We start from the raw sequence: 21701 nt of genomic DNA, 5'->3' as shown, positions 1-21701 counted from the left end.
AAGTCATTTTGGGATTTTTCTTTAGTAAAATTAAATATTACCTAGAGCAACTTATCTTTCTCAAGGACAGAAGTTCAATTGCCCACCCTGGGCCCTATGAACAGCAACGAAGATAAAAATATTTTCTTGTTCAGAGATTATTTCAGTTATCACAGGCACTAAATAGATGGCAAATGAGCAACTGGTTTACCAATGTTTGTTCATGAAGCCTGAATCTGTTGCTTAAGAGAATCTGGGAGAAGCTGTTGAGGAAATAAAGGACCAGTGGGTGGAAATGTTTTAAGTACACATGGTAACGCTGATGCCTGGCTCATGGAGAACATATGGAAGAGCAGGACCTCAAACCACGTGAGCAGGTGCATCTGAGAATCCATACGCTTGCATCACCGATCTACGTCCCTTATGCTGGTGAGCTGGGGAGAGCCCCTCTTTGCCCTGCAGCCAGAAGATCTTGAACTGCCAAGAGCCCACATCACCCACTCCTTGCATCCTGCCTGGCTCCACATCCCCCCACCAAACTTTTGCCAATTTCACCCTTAAGCATCTAGCCTCCCGCTCTGGGAAGCACAGCACAGCACGAGCATGTGTCCTCACCCTGAGCCCACAGCTCAGGCCAACAACCTAGTGCTGCTTATCGTGCACATATGATACGGATGCTTCTTTTGTCATTTCTGTCCTTTTGATCCTCTTGACCCCCAATTTCTCAATAACAACCCTCAATGACTCCTGACTCCAGGAAATCAATCCTCCAGTCCCCAGAGGGGGCAAAGACCCCGCCACAAGCAAAGGAATTTATAGAAGGATTCAGTAGAAGCCGCAAATGATTCACTTACGGTCATAAGAAAACCACTCATTCATTAGCAATGACTCATCCAAAGGAATTCAGAGAGTCAAGGAACTTGCGTGGAGAAAATGTCTACCCTTATTTTCACTAACCTCTAACTGAACTACAACATTTTCTTCAACTGCAAATGTGGGCAATAAACTGAAGTAGTTTAAGCAACGCCTAGGATTTCTCAAAAGCAGAAATCAGATATTGTAGTATATTATGATTGTTGCAGATTTCTCAACATATTAGTTATTTCAGACATTCATCAGTTATTCAACCCATAAGGAGATCATGCTCTTCAATGAGTTAATAAAGAAGCACATATATGACTGTCCCACACATCTGTTTTATTTATATGTTGACAACGATATGTCAATATAATTCATTTCCTTTGTAATCCCATAAATTTTATTTTGTGCCTTTAAACATGCTAAGAATGATTCCCACCCTAGTCCGGGCTGCTATAACAAGATACCACGGACTGAATGGCTTAAACAACAAAGGTTCATTTCTCACGGTGCTGGAGGCTGAGAAGTGCAAGATCAAGACAGTGTCTGGTGAGGAAGCTCCTGCAGATAGCCACCTTCTTGTTGTACCCTCACCTCGCAGAGACAGCGCCTCTCTCTCCTAGCTCTTCTCATTAGGGCACTAATCCCATTCATGAGGGCTCCACCCTAATAATCTCCCAAAGGCCCACCTGCAAATACCATAACATGGGGCATTAGAGCTTCAACGTATGAGCTTGGAGGACACAAACATTCAGTCCAGAGCACGTTCATAGATGCCAAAAGAGTCTATGGGGAAGAGGGAAAAGCTGGTTTGCCCCACCCCCGCCACCATGACCCCTGGGAAGCATGCCCCGGCCACAAAGACCCCCGTCAGCCATAGTGTCGTTAATTATGGCTCTCGAGGCACCTCACAGATCTGAAATCTCCTAGTTCCTCAAGAGGTGATAAATACCCACATTCACAGCCAAAGCCAGAAGCTCAAAAAGTTTAGATGCAGCTTAGGGGCAGGAAGGGGATGGTGGGTAGGACTGAGTGGCCAGGAGAGCTGGGCTCTGGGGCTCCTCAGGGTCCATGTCTCTGGAAGCAGAGCAGAGTGGCCTCCACCCCAACTCTGAAGGCCCAGCTAGGCCATGCACAGAGGTAGAAGTCGGGGGGGGGGGTGCTGCCACAAGACCACCTCCTCGGAGTCTAAGCCCAGCCCAAAATCTGTCTCTAGCCGTGAGGCACCTGCTGATTCCAGACCGACGGGGCAGTATTTTCAACCCTCTCAGGGAAGGAAGAGAAAACTCTTTTGTGAACATAATTCTAAACTGGGTGAGAGATAGTGGGAGCCGCTCAATTCCCTACCCCTCACACTAATTACACAGTGCTCTGGGTTAATTAATTCGTAGGAGCGGACCATATCGCTGAGTGTACATTTTTTTTCTGGGTTTCAACTGCTCTACTTCTCAAGTTGAAATTACTTTGCTGCAACTTTTCTTTCTTTCTCTCACCTTTAACGCTGTGTGTTTGCATGTTTTCCTTTTGCAGTTTGGGAAAAAAAAATTAAAAAGGGGGGAAAAAAAAGAAAGGTTATTTGATCCTTTGAAGAGAGAAATCCTGCTCATGGATTTTCTGCATTGAATTCATTGGAGAGAAAAGAGCGACTGAGTGAACAGAATGGGAAAGGGAGGACAAAGAAGGGTATTGGCAGCTTTGATCTCCTCCAGGTGGAGGCAGGGTAGCATCCCAGGGCAGGAGGGCCCCCTGAGCCCTTGGAGACCCTTCCAGAGCCAGGCCACACCCACCTCATTGGAGAACTCTAGGCTACAGGTTCTTCCTTCAGCCCAGAAGAGGGGAGCATGAGACTGAGCCAGAAATGCTCGTGCCTCCCCTCCTGGTGCTCACCGCCTCAGGCACTTTGATCAGAGGAATAAAAGCTGAGAACTAAGAAATCATTCTGAGCGCAAGCTGAGAGAGGCAGAGCTGGTAAGCCAGGGAAATACTCTTTGTAACATGAGCTTGTATTTCTTCCTTCATCTCTAGGCATAAGGAGGGGAGGCAAAATGCATGGTCATCAATATTAGGTGAGAAGTGCTTGGAGCTTCTGGGTCAGCTCAAGCGCTCACTCTAGCCTGAGAATGAGAAAACACCCAACATCAAACTCAGGGCAGGCAGTGAGCAGAAAGCACACAGACTGGTATGGCTGGTCCCCACTGCAGGGTTCTCTGGAAATGTCCTTCTGGTTTTGGGCAGAGCCAAGATGTCAAGGGGCTGTGAGTCCCACAGGTCAGAAATTAGGACTCAGTTCAGCTCCGTTTGAAAAACAAAATCCTTAGCACTTCGTAAGTGCTGCGCATTGTGCTAGGGAAAATGGGAGCTGAAAGATGAATGGGAGATGGGGTGCCCAGTACACTGATCATAGCTAATTGGTAGGTGCTATAAAAACTGTATTCACAAGGTCCAGGACAGAAAAGAGGAAGTGGGAATGATTGACTGGGACAAGCGACGTCTGGGAAGGCTTCACCCCAGAGGTGACAGGTAAGCTGGGTTTTAACAAATGAATAGGAAGGAAACATGGCAGAAGAACGATCTTCTACATAGAGAAAACACATGCAAAGACACAGAAACGCGAAACCTCAGGGTGTGCTCAGCAGTTAATCTGGCTACAGCCCCGCGTCTGGGGAAGTGGGGTGTCTTCATAGATGAGACTGTGGGAAGGTCACAAAAGACCCATGCCCCACCAAGCCCAGCTCTCTGGGGTTACCCCTGGTGGAGTGCTTTTAAGCAAGAAAGTAACATGATTAGAAGTGGGCGAGCATGTGAGTGTGCTATGCACATGCGTCCTGACTGCAAGGGTGTAAAATAGAGCGATTTCCTCTTTGGACAGGCCGATTTTAAGGCACCTCCAGAGGCCCACGCAGGAAAGAGCAGCGGGAGACTTGTTTCCGTAGCTCAGGTGCAGAATCTGTGCTGAAGATGCCAATCTGGGCGCTGCCTGGCTAGTGGTGGTGGTTGAAATCATGAAGAGGAAGAAACAGACATGAGGCCACAACCTCTGGACCCTGGCTCCGCTGAGTGGCTCTCTGCTTTAGAAATTCCTAAAATGTCAAACTGGAAGGGTTCATAGAGAGAGATTAGCCCTCACCCCTCATTTTGCAGGTGGGATGCTGAAGGCTGGTCACCCGACTCCTCTGCCTCAGCCTCGGCCTGACTGCCCACTGCATCTCAAAGGTGGGAGGACAAGAGGGAGACAGAAAGGATGCAGGTGGCAAAGGTCAAATTTAGAGGGAGCCAGTCCCTCCCATCCTTTAGAGGGATGACCAAGAAGATGAGGGGGAGACAGAAGACATTCAGCAGAGCCCGGTCAGGCAGCAGGATGAGAGGGGGAGGTAGGTTCCCTTTTCTCCACCTAATCAACTCTCCCCCAGCTCAAATGCCATCTCTTCCATGAAAGCATCCCCACAAGCAGAGCCCAGAGTGACCTCTCTCTGCCCTAACCTACACGGGTCCTTCTCGCATGGTGCACCCACATTGAGCCATAAATCGGAATTATCTGTGTGCATGTCTCACACTGCTCTTGACTGTGGACAGTGGGTGGGCGTCATCATCTGAATCCCCACAACTGAGCGGAGGGGGGCCAGCCATGGAGTGGGGGCTCCATGGACCAGGGCTGGAGGGCTCGATGCTCGCTGGGAGGACACGAGAGAGCAAGGCCGGCAGGGCCAGATCCATGGGTGAAACATGAGTAGACAGACACGGAAAGTGAGATCAGAGCTCCCAAGGAGGGGGCCCAGCCCGTCCGCCACCGCCTGCCTGAGTCGCAGGCTGAAGCAAACCCGAAAGATCCGACAGCAATCACACCAGCGCTGGCAGAGGCAGGACGGGATGATCTAATAGGTATTTTCCAGGCTTCATGTGTATTATCCCCAAACAAAATGACAAGTGCTTCCAAGCAGCTCCTCTCTGGTTATGAGCACTATAATTAAGTGCAAAGTACACACCTACCTCAGTCTGCACAGAGAGGGTGGGGAAGCCAACTACAGCCCAGCAGAGCTGCCTGGCTGAGTCAGTGCGGAGTCCCAGCCTCAGATTGCTGGCCTTCGGACTCAGGGCAGGGGACCCGGCCTGGCCTATGAGAGCTCCCAGTTCACTCAAGACCCCAGGGAGTCAAGGAGGAGGCGGGGGGCTAGGAGAGGGAGGGCAAGATTCCAGCCCCTGTTCTGCCATGAAATGGGGGTCCCTTCTCATCTTGAGCCTCCAGTTTTCACCTGCTCTCCCCACCTGGCTACTGTCCACTCCACGTGAGCCTGGGTCCCCCTGTGATCTCCTGACTGAGGTTAGTCCAGAGCTTCAGACAGCAGCCACGGCTCTGGCAGGCATGGGACGTTCCCTTAGGACCCCAGCAGTGCCCAGAGCCCCCTCACAGCCAGCCCAGGTCTGCTCACAGGCGGCTTGGGGAACATATGTCTGGATCCCACCAGGGGCATTCGGTAAGCTTCCTCTCCCAGACCCAGTGTGGAGCCCAGGCTGGAGGGGATGACTCCTGGGACAGGGACACTGAGCACTGGGTCAGGTCCCCTCCACTCCAAAATTTTAAGAGCTCCTGCCAGGCTGCAGCAAGCCAAAGGACCCAGACTAGTCAGATCCTCAGAGTGGTCCTGGTGCCTCAACCTCCCCATGCTGTCTCTGTTGGTTTCCAGGGACCCAGACCTGCCCTGGGGCCTCTTGGCTGCACTGTAATGACTCGGCACACCACGGTCCCCCAGCCCCCATCCTGGCTGGTCTTCCAGGAATAGATCGTGTGCATCTCCTCTAGCCCTGGGCTAACCCCAGCTTTTCCTACCAATTGTCCCCCAGGTCCTGCCTGATTTGGGCTGGTTAAGTCCAAGCCAGACTCAGGGAAGGCAGAGACAGAAGCAGAGATGGGGGGGCGTATGGCAGTCAGAGCATGAGAGTCAACATCTGGAGAGAGTCCCTGGGCACTCAGCTCTCCTCTCCCCATCCTGGAAAGTGGCCACATTCACAGAGCAGCGAAACGGAAGGCTGCGGGTCCAGCCAAAACTTAGAAAAACAGGCTCAGATGGAGGAAGTTGGAGCACAGGCATCAAGTCCCGTGGCTCTTCCTCCCTCTCTGCGTCCATCCCCTCTCCACCCCACAATCACTGCTCAGGATCGTAGATGCCTTCTTGCTCCAACACAACACTCCTGCACCTGCCAGAGGGACCTTTATAGAGTGGCCTCTTCTTGATATCACCCGCCAGCTGCAAACCATGAGGAGCTCCCCACGCGTGGGAGATAAAACCAGCTTAGCTTGTTCTCGCCTCTCAAGGCCGTTCCTAAACTACACCTGTCTCATCCCTCACCTCCTCCTCTCCCACACGCTGCTCCCCAGCGAGCTGGGACGTTCTACCCCAGACTTCCTTCTGCCTTTCCAAAATTCCCCCAGTGCCACTTCCTCAAGGCCCAGCCTGGCCTTCCCTCTGCCAGGAAGCTCGCCCTGACCTGGCCAGGTCACTCCACCGCCCAGAACTCTCCCCGGCCCCGGGACTCTGCCCCTTGGGCCCCGCTCACATGGGTTTGGGAACTGTGGTCCCCAGCTCTGTCCTCCTCCCAGTCTACCACCTGCCCCTTCACAGTGGGGGGAGGCTGTGGGGAGGGCTGTTGCTGAGGGGGGAGTCTTGGACCGCCCTTACTATGCCCAAGGGTTGCCGCCGCTCTCTGACCAGAGACAGCCCACAGAGGGGACCCTGCACCCTCCTGTCCGCATTTTCTCCATCTTCTGACACAATGTTTATTTATTGTGTGTTTATGTCTTCCTTCCCTTCCCCTCACCAAAAAAAAACACCAATACTATCTCTATGAGGGGAGAATTGTCTGGTTTTGTTCACAGCTCTCTCCTGTGTCCAGAACAGTCTCTAGCCCATGGAAAGCTCTCTATAAACGTTTGTTGAACGAATGAATGAGTGAATGAATGAATGAATACAATCACAAGTACCAGCCAGGCATCCCCATGTAGGTGGATTCTTTCAATGCGAAGCCCTTGGAGAAACCTGAGCTGAGGCAGGGTCCCTGGCCTGGGGGTCAGGTCGCCGGAAACCCGGCAGGAGCAATTCTTCACATCCCCGACCTCGGTCTTCCCACCGGTAAAATGAGGGGCTGAGCGGTGGCCACGGCCCAGGCCGCCGAGCGCTGCCCACTTGCTGGGATGCCGCAGGCCTTGCCCGAGCACCTGCAGCCCAGCGGGCTCTAATTAGGAGCTGGTCTCATCACTTTCATAATTTAATTCTCTCTGGTCAACACCACTTTAATCATGGGCCTCTCGGCCATTTCCCCCCACCTCGTGCCTACGTGGCAAAGGCTCCTTCTTGAATAAAGAAGGCAGCCGACGGGTGAGGCCGGAGTGCCCGGAGTTGCTGGCCTTTTGTTTCTGTGCCCAGTGGGAGGGGCTGCAAGCAAGATCCAGATCCCAGGGGTGGGTTTGCCCCAACAAGGGTGCAGGGAAGTGTCGAGAAGCTCAGTCTGAACTTGCCTGTCCGTCACTGTCTTCCCAGGGTACATTGACATCCTGCTCACCTGAGGGACTGGAATTTTTTTAATCTAGGCTAGAGGTTTACACTGTTTCTACTGTGAATCCAGCGTGCTTGTCAGATCAACAAACTGAAACTTCTTTCCAAAGACCACTGTCCTAGGAGGAGGCAGCCCTCCTTGCACCATCTGTGAGTGGGAGGGACCAGAGCTGAGGCCTCCAAGGCCACGTGGCAGGATTTGACTCGGCAAGAGGAGGGAGGCTGAAGAGGACTGGGGCAGGATGAAAGGTCTGAACAAGGCTCCAGGGAAACACCTTTCTGAGTTGGAAGATCCTTGACCCCCGGCTGCAGCAGTCTCCCGGAAGGTCCACACTGGTGCATAACGGACTTCTCAGGGGACCTGGCCCACACGTTAGGCTGGAGAAAAGGACACGGTGTCAAGGCCAAAGAGGCAGGTTAGGGAGAGTGTTTATTAGCTTGTGCAGAGATGCTCTAAACCAGACCACCTGAGTCCCGACCTAGCTGGACCACCACCTGCTGGCTAGGTAGGTAGGCAGTTTCTCAACATCTCTCTTCATCTGAAAATGGGACTAACAAATGCACCTCATAAGGTTGCTATTATGCGTTGAATTATGAATAAAGTCTTAGGCCAGTGCCTGGGACAGAATGAGCACTCAGTAGATGTTTGCTATCATCATCATCATCATCATCATTACTACTATTATTCTATATTCCTCCCAAGCACTACAGCCCCACCATCACCACTATCACCACTCATGACGTCCCAAATTATCAACATATGGAGCCTCAGCATATGTCCTCTGGCCTCCTCTGAACTCCTCCTCTATAGAAATTCTGCAGCTCTCTCTGAAGGGCCATGTTCTAGTTCCCAGGGCAGCAGAACCCCCAGGCTATGTCTGAGGTCCCCACTATCCTGTAATTGTGAAAATACAAGGCAGCCCATCAGAAGAAAAATCCATCAGCCTCACAGAAGAGGAGACGCCCCCCCCCCAGAGGACACCCCTCAGAAGTAAGTAGACAGTAGCTCTGGGGACAGACAAGGTGGATCTGGCTCCCCAGTGGGAATGCAGAGTCCTTCCTTGGCCCCCTGCGAGCTGCTCTGATCATCCATTTCCTCTCCACGTCTCCCGTTGCCATCTCTTCCTTCTCTCCAGAAGCTGAGGTTGGAGCACCACACCTAAAGCACCAGCGGTCTGTCCAGACCAATCAAGAATCTGCCTTTTATGGGGGAGACCTACTACCCATCTTTAGCCTCTGGTTCAGACAACGATTTCAACTGCCAAAAAAAAAAAAAAAATCATGCAAATCAAGGCCAAATTGAAAATCTGTTCCTTACTTCCTCTGGTGCCTAGGGTCCTTCGTTGGGGAATTTTTAAATGGCTCAGCTCATCTGAAGCCAAGGAAGAGAGAGGAGACAGATGGAGTCATGCATTTTTACAGAGATTCTTAAGAACCGTCCTTGTGGAAATCCTCTCTGCCCATCCATGCTGCAGTGGGGAAGTCTCATTCCATGACCTACTCTTACTAAAGACATTTCTCCCCGCACCTGACAGCTCGGGCACATTTCTGTGGGACTCACTTACACAGTGGCCTTCAGGAGGGATGTTTCTCACTCAGCTAACTTGGAAATATCCAAGGCTTGCTTGCCAATAAAGCAATCTTTTTGCTGCACAACAGAATGCAAGAGCATCAGCTTTAACAAGAAAATGTCCACTGGTAGAGAGACTTCTTGTCAATTAAAATCAACTCCATGCAAGACATGGAAACACTGGGAGTGAGCCAGTCTCCACCCAACACACTTGTCACATGTCTTCAAGGAAGGTTCAATTTAAAGAGTCCCTGTGATTCCCTTTGCATGAGTCTTTCTAAGTAGAGTCTTATGGGCATGGAACTTGGTTGCCGAATTTGACTCAGCATTTAGCCTTCAAATATCCTGCGAATGGAGCCTGGTTTTTAAAAGCCGCCCTTGGACTATGAACTATGATCACTCAGCAAAGCCCCAGGTCTTCTCAGGCTGGTGGCCTGGGTTCTCCAGAGGGACACAAGGATCTAAGTAGATATATGGAGAGAAGGGAGATTTATTTTATGGAATTGGCTCATGGGAGTGTGGGGGGTTGGCAAGTCTGAAATCTGTAAGGCAGGCTGGTAGGCTGATAATTAAGAGTTGACATTTCAGTCTTGAGTCTGAATTCTGCAGGGCAGCAGGCTGGAAACACAGGCAGGCTGTCAATGGTACAGTCTACAGTCTTGAAGAGAATCCCTTCCTCTTCTGAAAACCTCCAGTCTTAAGGCCTTAACTGATGGGGTAAGGCCCACCCACATTATGGACAGCAATCTGCTTTACTCAGAGTCTACTGATTTACACGTTGATCACATCTGAAAAATACCTTTATAGCAACATCTAAACTGGTATTTGACCAAACAGCTGGGCACCATAGCTAAGCCAGTATAACACATAAATTAACCATCAGACACAGCATTCTCTGTCTGCTCTCCAGCCATCCCACTTAGCCAGTTTGCCCACCTGTACCTCTGGCAGTGCCTGCTTCCTTCTCCAGGGGCTTACATGCTCATCATCAGCAATCTGCTCTATCAAGCTGCCTCTCCTCTTCCCACTGAAAAGCACCCCCACCCCATCCCATCTCTGGCCTCTTCCTCCTCCAAGACCCAGCTCCAGTCCTACTTTCTTGAAGGAGTCTTCCCTGGCCTTTCTAGACCACATGTATCTCCCTCAGAACTCCTCAATCCTCCACTGTCCAAAGTATAAACCCAGCCCTTGATCACACACCTCCTGAACTCCTCCCTTTCCTAGCTCCTTCCTGAATTAAGAAACCAGCTCATGTACCTCCACCTCCCACCTAGGGAGGGCTGGGAAGATTAAAATGGATACAAACATCCATCTGGTGGGGATTTTTCTCTGCAAAGAAAGTACAACAATGGTAAACATTGGATTAAAAAAAAAAACAGGAAAAGCAAAGAAACTCTGGAGGTCTTTCTGTTTGAAATAAGCTAAAAACAAAAGTTGGGAGGGGAGGGTTGGTTGAAGAAGGTGATCTCATTGCAGTTAAATACATCCTACGGCTTCTGCCACAGCCAATCTGTGAAAACATGAGATATCCTGGCCCTACAACAGGGATTGCTTCTGAGATGGGGTTTCCGGCAGGCATCGGGACCACATTAAAGGAGGATCGAGTGATTCACTCTACAGAGACCTCTCCAAACAGATGAGTTCAAAGTTCTGCTTTTAATCGATTCAGTGTGTGACATCACTGGCAGCATTTCCTCCGAAGATAAGGGCAGCACGGATTATCAGATAGGAAGCACGGGCAGCCCTGAGGAAGGAGGAGCCCACTGCCAGAGTAAAGGGGCCGAAACTGGCTGTGGGTGGGGGTGGGGTGCTGGCTGCTGCTTTGCCAGGATGAACACAACCCCCAGTTCAAGTTCCAACCCTGGCAGTCAGAAGGGCCCAGGGCCTCCCCTCCGTGAGCCAGCCACCAGCTTGCGGGGAGGAGGGGAGAAGAACGAGATCTTCAAAGACCTAGGGTATTTCCAAAAGGCAGAGTGTGGCAACTCTCAGTGTCTGCTCCATCTCGATTAATTTATTAATATTGCTGAGCATGAAAAAGTGTCAAACCCTGTGCTGAGTGCTATGGATGTAACAGACAGCCCTGAGCCCTGCCTGTAGGGGGCGCCCATTCCAGCGGGGAAGAAAGACATTGAGAAATCAGGATGATCACACATAGTTTTTAAAGGGCCACGTGACATAATGGGAGTGGGAGGCTTTTCCTTGCCAGGGTGAGCCAGGGTGTGGTGGTTGGCGGGTGTGGATTTTATGAACGATTTGTTCATCTATAGATAGAAGGCTTCCAATACTGCCTTTTCTCCTTAGCTCTTCCTGTCCTGGTCAACTTCTAGATGCTCCACTCAGCCTGGGGAGGGCTGATACCGGATCTTAGATGAGATTAGAGGCCCCTCCGATATGCTTCTATTATGATCGGTGATATCCACTCACCTTCCACAATCACCACCCATGGAAATTCTCATGCTGTATTTTAACTGCTTGTTTCATTGCCAGTTTCATCCACCAAACAGTAAGCTCCTTGCAGGCAGGGGCGTGTCAGTCTCATTCACAATTTTACCCTCAGAACCCACAGTTAACAGGGCACAAAGCGGGCCCCAACTTTGAGTGCAGTGTGCTTAATGTGCATTTAGAGAAACTTCGCTAATGATGATAGCTGGCGTTGTTCAAACAGGCATTATGTGTCAGACACTGCTAAGTACTTGGCAAACATTGACTCATTTAGTCCTTGCGATAATCTTTTGAGTTTGGCATTATTATACCCATTATGCAAATAAGGGACCTGAAGCTCAGAGAAACTAAGTAATCTGCCCAAGGTCACACAGTCTGGGACTTGATTCAAACTCAGAACTGTCCTTGATCCCCACAGATGCTGGCCTGAGGTCCCCTGGAGCAGAAGTATGTTCTCTGTGAGCATGTGAGGAGAGGGAACTGCTTCTGGCCAGATGTGGGAAAGATCCTCGCAGCTTTGTGTGCCCAATGGACACATCCACAAGGAAGGCAAATGGTTCGCACTTGTCAGGATCTAAAGCTCCCAGTGGTGGGGATCCTAAGCTCACAGCATCCTCTGTGAGAAGGTGAAAGCAGGTACCAGACTCTATGAGGCTTCTCCAAGAAGAGAGATGCCTGAGGAAGAACCTGGGAAAGCAGGGGAAGTGTCCAGGATCAATGCTCTTAGGTTCCTGGAGTCTCTCTCGGGTTCATCTGGGCTTCTCACTGAAACTCAGGGTCTGCTGCATACAGGAAGCCTCAGAGCTAGTCTCATCCAGGGCTGGACCTGGGGCAGGAAGCAGAGGGATAGGAAGAAAGCTTGTCAGTGTGAGGTCGGGGCACAAACTAACACAGACAAGAAGCACAGGCACAGAAGGGGCGAGTGACACGCCTGCTGTCACATCACACGCTGTGAGTGGGATGCGCTAAACCGTCCCAGGCTGATCTGGCTGTGGCGGGATCCTTCTCCCTAAAGAGCCCCTTCCGCCTGCTGCTACTCCCTTGTGGAAAATTAAGAGAGGAGCTTGTCATAACCGAAAGAAAGAAAAGTAGCTGCTCATTTCATCATGAAAACTCCTGCAAGCCTATGGCAAATGGTCTCGATTCCTTCCTTCCACCTGATTTATACCGAAGCCATTGTTCACCCCGATGGTGCTCAATATATCACCAGAATGAACACCATGCATTTTGGTATTTCACCCTCCAAAGCCTCATAGAAAAATGGATGCTAATGAAGAGACCTTCCATGCTTTCCTAAGAAGACTATCACCTCTGATAATACAGAGTGCTTCAGCGGGTCAATAAATGCAATAAATCAATGCAGTTTATTAAATACAACAAGCACTTTCCCAGGGAAGTGCTCAGAAAGAGTCCAGAACAGCACATCACCAGCACTCAGAATAGGAAGAGGTTCCAGTAGCTACTTATTATAAACAAAGTTTCAACAAATACTTCAAGAGAGATTTAAAGCCAGGAACAGTGACGTTCATAATCACTCCATCCCAATCCCCAGCAGAGCTGTCCCTGTGGGAATCCTCACCTGTGCTTTTTAGGCAGAATCCAATTTACCATCCTTTGTACAGAAACACTCGGCTCAGCTCCTGGGACAGAGCAAGCAAATGTTCAAGTGAACAAGGGCAAGCTCCACTGTGCACAGGAGAGTACAAGTGAGGTGAGATCAAGCATATTGGGTCTCAAGAACATGGGAACTGATCCTTGAATCTGCCTGTTCTCTGCCCAGGGAAGGAGCAGAGAATGGCCCCCCAACCAAGGTATGAAAGTTGTCCCAAAGGAGAGCCCACATCCGAACCCTGGTCCTGACATGTAGACAGGGCTGGCTTAACAGGTCATGGGAGTAGGCAGACCTACTTCCTCTGTCTGCTTCCTCCGCAAGCAAGAGTTCCTAGAACAGCCTCTGCACTGATGGAATGAGATCACACCTCTCCCCAACGAAGGCTGGGACTGCCACTTCCTCACCGCAGCTCCAGGTCTAGTTTTATCTCTCTCCACTCGAAAGCCACTGAGGAGGGAAGGGCCACAGCAGGGCTGCTGTGGGGTCACAGTTCAGGCTGCAGACACCCAGGGCCTGGCCCTGGGCTACTCCCTAGGCAGGGAGCTTTTGTTAAAACACTGACCCTCCAAGTCATCCATCCATCCATCTACCAACTCATCCATCCATCCACTGGCCCATCCATCCATCCATTCCCCAAATGGCTGCTGAGGGCTTCACCACATTCAAGGCTCTGTGGGGACGCAGAGGGTCTCTCAAGGATCCAGAGTGTACAACAGGTGATAAAATAGCCTGCTGACCAGCCATGTGATGGAAACAGGCTGAGCTCTGGAAGCCACTACACCTGGGTCCTCACGTCAGCTGTGTCTCTGGGTAAGTTGTGAAACCTCTCAGTGTTTCCAGTGCCAAACCTAGAAAACAGGGATAAGAACAGGATACCAAAGAGGTTCTTTGTGAGGATTAAATGAGACAATGGAGAGTTCCTAAAGGGTGATAAGGCCCACCATCAGTAGTAGAGGAAATAATTTTAGTTGGAGCAGGGACAAACTTTTATCTAGCATCTTTCAGCAAAAAAAAAAAAAAAAAAAACAACTATCAAACTCAATTTCACAAATATTATTACTTAAGATACATCTAAAATTTAAACTAAGTTTACACAGAGTGAAAAAGGTATTTGTAATACACGTTACCAACAAAGGGCTTATAGCCAGAATACACAAGGAATTTCTACAGATCAATAAAAAGATGACAAAACAGATGAAATGGTACAACCACTGGAAAGCCTATCTGACACCCCCTCCTAGAGCTGAACATCATGTCTCATAACCCAGCAGTTATACTCCTAAATATATGGTCAGCATATATGTACTTTAATAAATATGTATGAAAAGATTAATACTACCATTATTCATAACAGCCAAAAATGAGAAACAACACAAAGGTCCATAAACAGCAGAAAAAAAATAAGTAAACAACAACAGCCGCAGAATAAATACACAAGGATGCTGTATTTGTGCAATGGAATACTACACAGCAGGGGAAAAGAAGTAAACCCAGCCATGTGCAACGACAGAGAGATCCCCTCCAACACAGTCCTGAAGTATAGGTCAGATGCACATGAAAACATACACACTGTCTGACTCTACATGTTTAACGAGCAGACACTGGCAAACCAAACAACAGAGTGTGAGAGGCAGAACGGGGCACCTCTAGAGAAGCAGGAGTGCGGCACGAGGAAGGTCTCTGAGGCTCTTGCCCTGTTCTGTTTCTTGACATTTCGTGATTATTTGTTAATTTATACATCTGTGCTTTGTGCACTTTTCAATAAGTTATACTCAACTTTTTCAAGTTTTACAAAGTCTTTAAATACTAAGTAAATACACAGGTGCATGATTATAGCAAAACTGGGGGGATAATAATGTCTAAAGATGGGAAAACATTGAGGTAATGAACTAACAGAACTTCACAAGGTACAGATCTTATTCTGTGCACTTCAAGCCAATTGTCTCATTTAATTGTCAACACTTTCAGGAGGCAGGTAATACTCTAAGCCCTCATTTTACAGATGGGAACTCTAAGGCATAGAGAAGTTAAGCTACTTGCTTAAGGTCACCCAGCTAGTTAGCAGTAAAGCTAAGATTGTAAGCCAGGCAGTCACGTACAGAACAATGGTTGCACTCTGGACCATCGCCCCAGGCTGTCCTTATGCAAAGGACCAGCACGAAAACTAACACACAGTCATGCTCATTCCGTGCTGGACTCTTAAATAAATAATAGTCTTTCCTCTTGATTCCCTGCGGTCTGCTCAGGGAGCCTTCCCCTCATCCATCAGTCCTCTCCCAATTTATTTTTATGTGAAACTTTTGAGACTCCTCACCCCCCTACCCCAAATTTTGTGTCTCTATTTCAAGATGTCTAGTGAAACACTGCCTACTTGGGGTCTAGGGGACATCAAAGGCACAACAGCACAACCTTTTGAAAAATAAAATAGCCAGGCTGATATCCATGGTATGTTAACTGCGAGGGCAGAAGGCGGGTTTGGCTTTGCCTGAGGAGGGCTGTCCGGGGAGACCACCTAAAGATTTCCAGTTTTTTAAGGGCTGAGGAGTTGATGTGTGCTCTCGGGCTTTCCCTGGCTCCTGCAGGGGCACGGGCACTGACGGTGGCCAGATCACAGGGAAAGCCTGCTGTGAACAGCACGCTTCTTCACCTCCTAGAAGGAAGCCCGAGATGGATGATACAAGTGCATTCAGAATGAAGCAGGGAGGAAAATGGCTCACAAATCTTGGAAAAAGTAAGGAGATGCTCCCAGGGTCCCAAGGCTTGAGGATGTTGTTCTGAAATAGATTTAAGATGCACGTGCTCTCTGGAAGCATCGCCCTTTGAGACTGCGAGGGCATCCGCCAGGGAGAGGACCCCCTCCCTGGAGCCCCTCTGGGGCCTGCTGGAAAGCCTGGCCGATTTGTCGTCTGAAGACAGCTATTCTGGCTCTGAATGTCTATACAATCCTTTTGGTGCGAAAGTCATTTGTAATCATGCAGCAGCCTGTTTAATTATAACTAATGGATGTCCTCATGCTCAGTGACGTGCTGTTGGAAATCCCCCGCCCCCAGCTGGAAATGTCCACAGAGATGCAACGAAGAGGCCGGCAAGGAAGCAACTACGCTCGGGGACACCCGAGCTCCTATAGTTGAGGTCCCACTCGCATGGAGAAGTTTCAGCAAAGAAATTCCCCCCACCCCAGGGAGACCTGTGTGGACAGCTCCAGCCTTTCAGGCTCTGGGGACCAGACGGGCGTCCTCCTTGTGAGCTGCCATCTCTGAAAGCTTGATGATGGGGGCAGAGCCCCCCTCTCCAGGCCTCCTAAAGAGGATGTGATTTACATGCGCGTTATTAATGAGCTGCATCCTCAAGTTATTCTGGCTGCATGCGGAGCTTAGAGGACTTGGGAGCACAACTTGGCAGGCAAGAGAGGCATTAAAATACAGCCCTCCCCCAGCTGGTTTTAAAAAATATATAATATGAAAGAAGAAATCAGAGAGTGTGAGGCGGGGGCGGGGGGCAGTAGCAAAAATGGTTTGAAAAGAGTAAAATGAGGAAAACTTTAAAATAGTTTTTAAAATAAATACGTATATATTTGGCTCCATCTCTCTTCCGCTCTGTTCCTCCCAGCCTCGGGGCCACTCTCCGGCCAGGAAGGCTCTCCTGCTCTTCTGTCTGCTCACCCCCTGCCGGCCTTGCAGGGCTAACCCGGCTTTATCTACTCATTCCCCTTTGCCTTCCCCAGATCTCAGAGCACTTTTCCTCCTAGAAATTCCTTCCTAGTAGCCATTTGGCACTTCATTCATTTAATTATTCATCAAAACAGGTATGGATCCCTTGCCATGAAGTCACTGTGGCAGACACTAATCTCAGGTCTTAGATAAGGCAGTTTTGCCCGTGGGTATCTTGTTTTGTTCAAGAGGCCGAGTTCCTGAGAGGAGGAAGCACAGAGGCTTAGCGGCCACATGGCCCAAGGCCTGGCACGTGTTGGCCCTGCAGGGAATTGCCTGCTGGATGACCAAATTGGACTCAGCATGCTGGAGAGTAGCTTTGCTTGCTCTTTGCCAAAGACCCTTGATGACAGGATGCTGTCAATAGCATCACTACCTGTCTTCCTAGAGGGCAGCTGGGAGCAGAGGACACAGCCTTCAAGAGGAGGGTTCTTGGATGCTAACCCAGCTTTTGCTTGTGGTTGGATAGAACCCCTGAAGGGCTGAAGCCCCAAACATTATCCTAGGTCTCCTGTCTGGGGGCTCAACATCCAAAGAACAGAGACAGTGATAGTGGTGGAGGGTGAAGGGAGAATCTACTGATGGCTGAAGACAGCTGGTTGTTCTCAGAGAGGAACAGACATGTATTAGTGAACAAGAATGGACCATAAAAGACTCTGAGCAATGAGGAGCTTTATGGGAAGATGGGAGGGAGGTAGAGGTAGAGGCCTGGGCTCTGTCCTGTCCTCAGAAAGAAAAGTCATGGAAGGTAAAGCAATGGAAGGAATCAATTCCAGACCTCAATAGAAAGGACAGGGTTACTTCAACCCAAATTCAGGGAAGAGTCCGGAAACCCAGCTCGCACTTGTTTCCGAGGGAGCCCGGTCTCATATAGTCATGCACCAGCCTCGCTCCCCTCCACATGCAGAATTTTCAGCTAAGCCCCATCCCTGGAACTTCCCTGGTTATAAACACAAACAAGAAGAAATCCTGTCATTTTTAAAGGTTCTCACAACCATGATTATAATGCTTCACTTACTAAAAGATTTCACATTAGAACATATAAAATTAATTTTCCCGGATCAAAATATTTTCCAGAGGTTTCCATGATGCATCAATTACTCTTCAAGCTGCAATGAGAGCTAGGCTGAGTCAGCCGTAATTTGGCCTGGAATTTAGGATGCTGACCCAGGCTCACCAGGGGCTCCACCTGCAAAGGCCTCGGTTTCTGATGCTTTGGAGTCAGTCTGAGCTCCTGGAACCCACTCCTGGCAGAAAAGCAAGCCAGAGATCCCCCTGACAAAGGCAAGACAATACCATGGACAACTTCTTCACAAAGGAATGAAGCAAAATGCAGTTTCAGCCTAAATTTCTCACCATCTCAAGAGATAGCCCAGGCTTTGAGATTCGGGCTGATGAAAAATACTGTTTCCTACACGTTCCCTGCTGAACAAGATTTCCATAGCACTCACTCCTCCACCTTAGGAGGAAAGGGGCAGCTGGCTGTGTTGTTCCTCCTGCAAGATGTGACAAAACAGCAGTTTTCTGGCCAAGGAAGAACTAACTGGGAGACCTTAGACCTTAGCCCTCATTCCCCCCTCAATCACTATATAGATCTGTGATGGAAGTGTCCCTCCACTTGAAGACACTTTGTTCCCAACCCCAAGAGGTAGTTACTTTCTCCAAGAGAAAACTTTGGCCAGCACATCACTGCATCAGTAAGTGGATCAGAATGAGAGTCGATTCAGGGTACAGCTGTTTTGAGTCAGGCTCTCCTGGTTACATCTGACAAACATCAGCTACTCGAAGCACAGGCTGGAATCTAGATTCTTATATCCAGCAAAAAGCACCAATCTCCCCTTCCTTTGATGAGAATCTTGGTTGTGTGCCCAGTACCATGCTGTGTGATGGAGGGGCTTGCCATTCTCTTCCACTCTTTCCCTAAATGGAGAGATACCACAATGGTTCAGATCTGTCAACTTGTCCTCTTCTGTCCTGGAAAGGTTGCAGTCAGGGTTAAATAACGGGTGATTACAGAGGGGCTTTCTCATTGAAATGAGAATTAATATTAATGCAATTATAGGTTGCTGGCTTCGGTGTTCTGCTGACATGCATCAGCATTTAAACACTATCACTCTACAAAAATACAAGCATCCTACAACGGCTTCAACAGTAATGCCAAAAGGCAGAAATGCGCAAAGGACTCTACTGGGTACCATTTTTGCAAGACTCTTCTAAGAATTAGAGTAGAGGGGAGAGAAACCACAACTCTCCCAGTTGAAAATGTTTGTTCCCATAAAAGGTAAAAGTTGATTTATTTTTATGAAATGCTACAAATATGCTCTAAAAGTCACTGAATTCCTCAGCTACCTCGCCCCAAATCATTGCTTTATGGAGCTTTTAAGGCCTTCAAAATACAGCACTGTAGCTAAAATAGGGCCATTCCCCAAGCAACAGGATTGTAAACAGGATGTTACAGGAAGAAAAGATTTTTTTCAGGACCATGGCAAGCAGCTGTCCATTTCTTACAATCCAGATGGTGTGATCTGAGGGCAATTGAACAGCACAAAACTTCTCACTCAGAAATACCTGCCCCCCCACCCCCCCACTATCTGAGCCTCACACGTAGACTCTTCCCTTTGAATCTCTGTCAGTCCATTGTCAAAACAGATGAGCCACTCAAACCATAGACCTCTAGGGTAGAAGGGACCTCAGTGGCCATTCTGGTCAATCCACGCATGTCACAGTAGCCAAAAGGCAGGTCCAGAGACTCAGCCAGAATCATGCACCCAGACATTGATAGAATTTGCATCCAGGCCAGGGCCCCAGGATGGCCAGCCTGGTACCTTATCCATTACATAGTGTTTTGGGGTGAGTTGTGTCCTATTTCAAAAAGATACGCTGGCCTCCTAAGCTCCAGTACATCAGAATGCGACCTTATTTGGAGACGGGATGGTTACAGAGGTAATCAAGTTAAAATAAGGTTCTTAGGGTGGGCCCTAAGCCAAGATGACTGCTGTCCTCGTAAAGAGGGGAAGTTTGGACACAGAAAGAGATGTACGTAGAGGGAGGACGATGTGAGGAGACAAGGAGGAGATACTGTCGGCAAGGCAAGGAGAAAAGCTTTGCACAGATCCTTCTTGCACAGCCTCTGGAAGAGTCAACCCTGCCAAGACGATACATCTTGTCGTTCAAGCCTCCCAGCCTGGGGTATTTTGTCACAGCAGCCTTAGCAAACCCAGTAGCACCTGTCTGGAGCGGCACATGTGTCTGTGTAAGTGTCTATGTAGATACGCTGGCTTTATTTCACAGTTCAGCTATCTGTAGATACTGACTTCTTTAAAAGTGAAAAGACACAATTTCCATAAAAGTCTCTTTTACGGATGTTAGCCTCTAAAAGACATAACCTTGGTCAAAACCCTTTCGGAAACCCATCTCCTAGGGTAATGGAAACAAAAGCAAAAATAAACAAATGGGACCCAATTAAACTTAAAAGCTTTAAGCACAGCAAAGGAAACCATAAACAAAACAAAAAGAAAACCTACAGAATATGAGAAAATATTTGCAAAGGATGTGACTGACAGGGGATTAATTTCCAAAACATACAAACAGCTTATGCAGCCAATATAAAAAAAAAAAAAAGCAACCCAATCAAAAAATGGGCAGAAGACCTAAATAGACATTTCTCTAAAGAGGACATCCAGATGGCCAACAGGCACATGAAAAGATGCTCAGCATCACTAATTATTAGAGAAATGCAAATCAAAACTAAAATGAGGTATCACCTCACACTGGGCAGAATGACTATCATCAAAAAGTCTACAAATAATAAATGCTGGAGAGGATGTAGAGAAAATGGAGCCCTCCTACACTGTTGGTGGGAATATAAATTGGTGCAGCCACTATGGAGAACAGTATGGATGTACCTTAAACAACTAAAAACAGAATCACCATATGGTTCAGCAATCCCACTCCTGGGCATATATCTGGAAAAGATGAAAACGCTAATTCAAAAAGATACATGCACTTGAATGTTCATAGCAGCACTATTTACAATAGACAAGACATGGAAGCAACCTAAGTGTTCATTGACAGATGACTGAATAAAGAAAATGTGGCGCGCATGCGCGCGCACACACACACACACACACACACACACACACACACACACACACACACACAATGGAATACTACTTAGCCAAAAAAAGGATGAAATAATGCCATTTGTAGCAACATAGATGAACTAGAGATTAACACACTAAGTGAAGTAAGATAGAGAAAGACAAATATCATGTACCACTTACATGTGGAAAATGATACAAATGAACTTATTTACAAATCATAAATAGATGCATAGACATAGAAAACAAACTTATGGTTATCAAAGGGGAAAGGGGGAGGAATAAATTTGGGATTTGGGTTTAATAGATACATATTACTATATATAAAATAGATAAACAAGGACCTACTGTTTAGCATAGGGAACTATATTTAATATCTTATAAGACCCTATCATGGAAAAGAATCTGAAAAAGCATACTTGTATATTATATAATTATATAAAAATATCTTATATAAATATAGATTATATATATATAAAAAATAGTATATTATATATATAACCGAATCACTGTGTTGTACACCTGAAACACTGTAAATCAACTATACTTCAATTTAAAAAAAAAAAACCAAACGGTAGGCCCAAAACCCTATCAAATAGATACTATTACTAATTCCCCTTTAGACATGAAGACACTTAGATAGGTTGCAAAAACTGCCAAAGACCAACCAATGAGAAAGCAGCAGAGTGGATTTCAAACCTAACTCTATTTGGTTCCAGAGTACAGGTTCCTGAGTACAAGGTAGTGAGCTTTCCATCACTAGTAGTATTCAAGCAGAAGTTGGAGGGCCACCAGTGAGAGATACTTTCTAAGGAACCCCTTCCCTTCGAGGCGGAAGTGAAGTGTCTTCTAAGGCCCCGTCAGCCTTGAGCTGCCCTGAGT

This window comes from Vicugna pacos, chromosome 15 (assembly GCF_048564905.1).
Source record: "Vicugna pacos chromosome 15, VicPac4, whole genome shotgun sequence".
Taxonomy (NCBI): domain Eukaryota; kingdom Metazoa; phylum Chordata; class Mammalia; order Artiodactyla; family Camelidae; genus Vicugna; species Vicugna pacos.
Note: the sequence above shows the minus strand (reverse complement) of the source record.